Source organism: Cupressus sempervirens, chromosome 5 (assembly GCF_028749045.1).
Source record: "Cupressus sempervirens isolate cs-2001-9-10 chromosome 5, ASM2874904v1, whole genome shotgun sequence".
NCBI classification, from domain to species: domain Eukaryota; kingdom Viridiplantae; phylum Streptophyta; class Pinopsida; order Cupressales; family Cupressaceae; genus Cupressus; species Cupressus sempervirens.
Genome location: NC_143122.1, coordinates 362,281,822 through 362,287,660, shown reverse-complemented (window position 1 = coordinate 362,287,660; position 5,839 = coordinate 362,281,822).

Below are 5,839 nucleotides of genomic sequence, written 5' to 3'. Positions count from 1 at the left end.
ATCCTTCCTGAAGTCATCATTTTCAATTCTAACATCCTCTTATATTTGTTCCAGATTTTGACAATCTCTTGGGCCTTGAGATGATGATTCTCTTCCCTTTGTGTAGTTCGGTTTGCATCTCTAGTAACTTTCTACTTGTTTTTGATAAAAAAATGGCCAAAACTAGGGGGCTGACCCTTTACAATATTGGTGGAACAACCATCAAAAACCTACTAGCAACTAGCACAAGACTAGCTGGCAGCCAACACACAACCAAATAGTCTCCCTAATGGTTCATATAAAAAAAATCATAAACAATATACCAGTATATATAGTTACTAGTATTCCTACTTTTAAAATCAATAGAGTTTAACAAATTAACAAACTACATGTAGGTGGTCATCACATTGTACCACCTACAACCCATAAACAAGTTCAACATAAAAAAATAAATCAACAATAGATGGGGAGAGACCAGAAGAGTATCAAAAAAATAACAAAAACCATAAAGCCATTAACTAGCCTCCTTTTTCTTTCTCTTCCTAGCCATGAGAACCTTGGCCCATTAATTAGCAAGGAAGCTATAAAGAAGCTTCATCTCCTCCTTTCCATAGTTCTCTTCCTCCAATTTATTATCCAACAACTAAAGAGTGGTAGCCACTGCATGCGTCACTTTGAGAGTTGATGTAGGAGCATCCTAGGTTTGCTTGCAATCTTGCATGTTTGGAGGGATTTTGGTTAAGTGTTGAGGACTATCGAGCTTGGATTTTGGTGGAGCTATGCCTTCATGGTTAGAGATGTTTTGGAGACACATTGGAGAACCTTTCCTCATGATTTCATAGAGATTTGACGGATTGAGTTGAAGTTTGATATGTTTTTACCTTGCTGCTAGAACTACATTTTTTCTGATTTCTGGGTGCCTATTGTAGACTATGTAACTAATTATCCTTAATTAATGAGAGGCTGTACACTTTAGAGATTGAAGAAAGTTCTAATTCTTAATGGGTTGGGAGATATGGCAATTCTCCTATAGTATAAATTTTTGGTAGACTACATGATAGTTTTTTGTGCTTGACTTTCAGAGTGGATGTACACTTTTTCTTAAGGAATCAGCCTATGTTCATTTAAGAGGTTTTAGAGGAACTAAATTTCTACCTATATTTTGAAGCATGAGTTCTAATTCAATCAGAGCTATGAGATATCACAATTTTACTTGGATATCAATTTATGGATATTTAATTCCGTTTGCAGGCCAACTTGTGGCATTTAATTTATATATTTGTATTTAATTTGTGTTCTAGGCCAACTTGTGGATTGGATTGGTATAATTAGGGGTCTTGTAAAGTATTTTAGTCATTGAGTTGAGATGGAATGAAGGATAGAAGTGAATTTGAAGAGCAGAGTTAGGGTTAGGGATTGAAAACAAGGAGATTGCTTCGTAGGCTTGCAAGCACAAGTTTAGATTTCCTTGGTGGTTTTCTTCCAGATTGTTGTTATGTTACAAATATGGGCTAGCTAAGATTGGTTTTTAAGTTGGATCTTGTAGAAATAATTTTGCAATTGCTGTATGTATTTGGCCCTAACTGGGAAGGCCTTAGAATCGGACATATTACATGAAAGTAGTTATATTTTATGAACAAATTATTGTAATTTGGTATCAGATCTTGTATTTGTGTTGAATTTTTTTTGTGTTTCCACTGTGTGGTTATATAGCTAAAGTATAGGACATATCCTTTGGGGAATTATCCTACCTTGTGCTATGTCAGATGGTATCAGAGTGCAGGTTGTTCCTGAGTGTGTTGATAGATTGCCAAAGCTGGGGCAGTTTACACTAGGATTTGCAAAGAAGGTTGATCTTGGGGCTGATTGATCTTCTAGATTTGTGAATTTTTTGCTTAGGGTTTGTAAATTTTTTGGAAGATGCCTCCAAGAAGATTGGATCCTAGGGCAATTGATGATCTTAGTGATGCTGTGGAAGAACAGATCTCAGAGAAAATGAGAGTAGAATTTAGATCTGAGATTGCATTGATGAAGAGCGACATGATTGCTAAAATTGTAAGTGCTTTAGTTGGTGTACCTAGGCATGTGGGTACTAAAGATGGTTATGAGGAAGCTGCTAAAGACTTTGAAGTTGCTAGATCAAGTGGTGAGGATATAACGGATCATGTTAGGGCTAGTTAATTTGTTCGACCTGGATCTCAGTTGAAGCTAATGCATAAGATGGAGGTTTCTAATTTCTCGGGTACCTTGAATCTTGAAGACCTAATTTATTAGATTGGTGAATTGGAAGACTACTTTGAGCTTGAGGATATTGAGAATCCACTTAGAGTAAGGTTGGCACAATCTAAGTTGAAGGGACATGCTGCTCTTTGGTAGAAAGAACTACAAAGAGATAGAGAAGAGGAAGGTGAAATGAAGATCTCTAGATGGAGATTGATGGTGACTAAGTTAAAAGCTAAGTTCATTCCTATTGATTATAAACTTGAGTTGTTTAAGAAGTTGCAGAATCTAAAGTAGAAAGATATGACTATGAAAGATTATACAGAGGAGTTCTACAAGTTGACTATTTGGTCTAGACATAGAGAATTATCAAAAGAGAAGGTAGCATGATATATTAATGGTTTAAGATTCAATATTTAGGATGAGGTTGGTATACTAAATAGTTCTTTAGTCGAGGATACTTATCAGTATGCTTTGAGAGTAGAGGAGAAGCTAAAGAGGAAGAATCAAGGTAGTTCTTGAGGGAAGGAGAAGCATGATAGTTCGGTACAAGGTAAACTGAAAGAAAAAGGTGAATCAATACCTGTTGAGTAGAAATGAAGGACAGGTGGAGGTGGGTTCAGAGGTAATTGTTTCAAGTGTGGTCAAGAAGGGCATAGATATTTTGAATGTCAGATTGGGAGGACAACTACTATTGTGAATGAGGTTGTAGTCTTGGACAATCATCTTGAGCAAGGAGAGAGTTTTCTAGCTTGAAGAGTACTAGTTGGTGAGAGGACATTGGATTCTTGTCAAAGGACTAGTTTGTTCAAGACTTGTTGTAAGTCTATTTGCAAAATTTACTAGGTGATTGTAGATGGTGGTACTAATGATAACCTTGTTGTTGAGGAGATGGTTCAGAAACTTGGTTTGAAGAGAATGAGACATCCTTATCCTTATAGGATTAGTTGGTTGCAAGGTGAGCATGCTTTGGAAGTAAGGGAATAGTGCCTTGTTGATTTCCAAATTGGGCAGTATAAGGATCAAGTGTTGTGTGATATTGTGGATATGAACAGTTGTCATGTGTTACTTGGTAGACCTTGACAATATGATTGCAGAGCTATGCATCATTGTGTTAGGAATGTGTTTAATATTGAGAAAGGTGGTAGAAATTTTTCCATAATTCCTTTGTAGAAAGAAGAGCTTGGTAGGAGGAACCTAAATATTAACATTCAAGTTGAGTTGGCAGACTTTGAGAAGGTTGTAGATCAGCATGGAAAGTAGACCTATGGAACACTTGTGGTGGATGTGAAGAAGATGAAGAAGAAAAACAAGGGAAAGAGTTTGCAAGTTGAAGACTTGGAGGACATATATGTGAAGAAATAGTTTGGGATTTATGTGCTAAATTCTAGAAGATGTTCTTCCAATTACTAGAACATCTTTTTAAACTTGGGGTGTCTAATGCAAGAACATCCTAGGTTTGCTTGCAATCCTACATGTTTGGAGGGATTTTGGGTAAATTTTAAAGGAGAATCAAGCTTGAATTTTGGTGGAGCTATGCTTTCATGGTTGGGTATGTGTGGGAGATACATTGGATAACCTTTCCTCATGATTTCATAGAGATTGGACAGATTGAGTTGAAGTTTGATCTATTTTTACCTTGCTACTAGAACTACATTTCTTTTGGTTTTTGGGTACCTATTTCAGACTATGTAGCTAATTATCCTTAATGAATGAGAGGATATTCAATTTAGGGATTAAGAGGTCCTAGATTAATTCTTTGTGTCAAGTGCACAAGTTCTAATTCTTTATATGTTGGGAGATATGGAAATTCTCCTATAGTATCAATTTCTACCAGACTGCGTGACAATTTTTTGTGCTTGACTTTTAGAGTGAATGCACACTTTTTCTTAAGGAATCAGCCATTATCAATTTAAGGGGTTGTAGAGGACCTAAATTTCTACCTAAAATTTGAAGCATGAGTTCTAATTAAATTAGAGCTATGAGATATCATGATTTTATTTGGATATTGATTTTTGGACATTTAATTGCTATTACAGGATGACTTGTGGCATTTAATTTATGTATTTGTATTTAATTTGTGTTCTAGGCTGATTTGTGGCTTAGATTGGTATAATTAGGGGTATTTTGGAGTCTTTTAGTCATTGAGTTGAGATGGAATGAAGTACAAATGTGAATTTGAAGAGCAGAGCTAGGGTTGCAACTAGAAAACAAGGAGATTGCTTGGTAGGCTTGTGAGCACAAGTTTAGATTTCCATGGTGGTTCTCTTCTAGATTGTTGTTATGTTATATATGTAGGCTAGTTGAGATTGGTTTTTAAGTTGGATCTTGAAAAAATAATTTTGTAATTTCTATATGTATTTGGCCCTAACCCAGAAGGCCTTGCAATTGGGTATATCACATGTAATTAGTTATATTTTATGAACAAATTATTGTAATTTGGTATCAAATTTTGCATTCGTGTTGCATTATTGTTGTGTTTTTGCTATGTGATTAAATAGCTAGTGGCTACGACATCTCCTTTGGGGAATTCTCCTGCCTTGCACTGTGTCAAGAGTGAACTTGGAGAAAAGGTTGAAACCCTCTTCCACCACCATGCACCTTCCCATCAACTCCTTGTGTTCCTTGTGGGTAACATATTTATTCTCCTTGGCTTCTAGCTTTAGAGTCCTGCTACAATTCTCTAGGGGGTTTCACTTAACCTCCACATTTGAAATGTTAGCATGGCCTTTCAGATTCACCTAGCCCTCTTTACCAATTGGGGAGGAAATAGTATCGGGGGAGGCATTGATGATATTGGGGTGCTCTTGGTTGACAATGGAAGGTGAGGTGATGGTGGTAGAGACATGTGTGGGGTCAGGGGAGGGGTCCTTAGTAGTGGTGTCTACCTCAAAGTCCTAGGTACCATCAAGGGTATTATCCTATTTCTCCACATCTTTATCTGTATCCTCTTTCCCCTTATCCATACCATCCCCAGAATTCTTGTTACCCTCATTAGAGTTGGCATCCTCCTCCTCCTCTTCTTTAGAGTGACTGGCCATTTGTTTGTATCAACCCCAAGTCTTAGCAATTCTTCCCAACCTTCTTCTACTGCCACAAATTTCCTCATTTAAGTCACCAATTTCAACCTCCACCCTCTTGTCCATTTTAATTCTTTTATTGGGCTTTGGTTCAAGGGTCAATATTCTATTTTTTCTTCCCTTAGTAGGGGTTTGGCTAGGAGAGGGCTGAGAGTGGGGCCTTGGCTACCACTAGTAAATTCCAAATGTAGGCCCCCCTAGAGGGGGGGATTTTATTGATGAAAATCACACAAGGAAGGACAAGGGCTAGGTGAAATTGGAAGAGGTGGAACATGAGCCCTTGGTGGAGAATGGTGAAATTGGCCCCTTTTTTTCTTCTTTTCTCTAACATTAATGACAATGTCCTCAAGGGCATGCAATAGGAAGGAAGTAATACTAACAAATTCCCTATTGTGAAAATAGTTAAGTAGAGGAAAATGATAAAAGTAATACACATTGTGCCGAGCCTCCACCATCAAACACTTCATTATCATCAAATAGAAATCATCCTAGGGCTTTGAATGTTGGTCTCTCCTAAATCCTCCTCAGTATCAGTCAGGAGCCTCATTCTCTATGAAGAA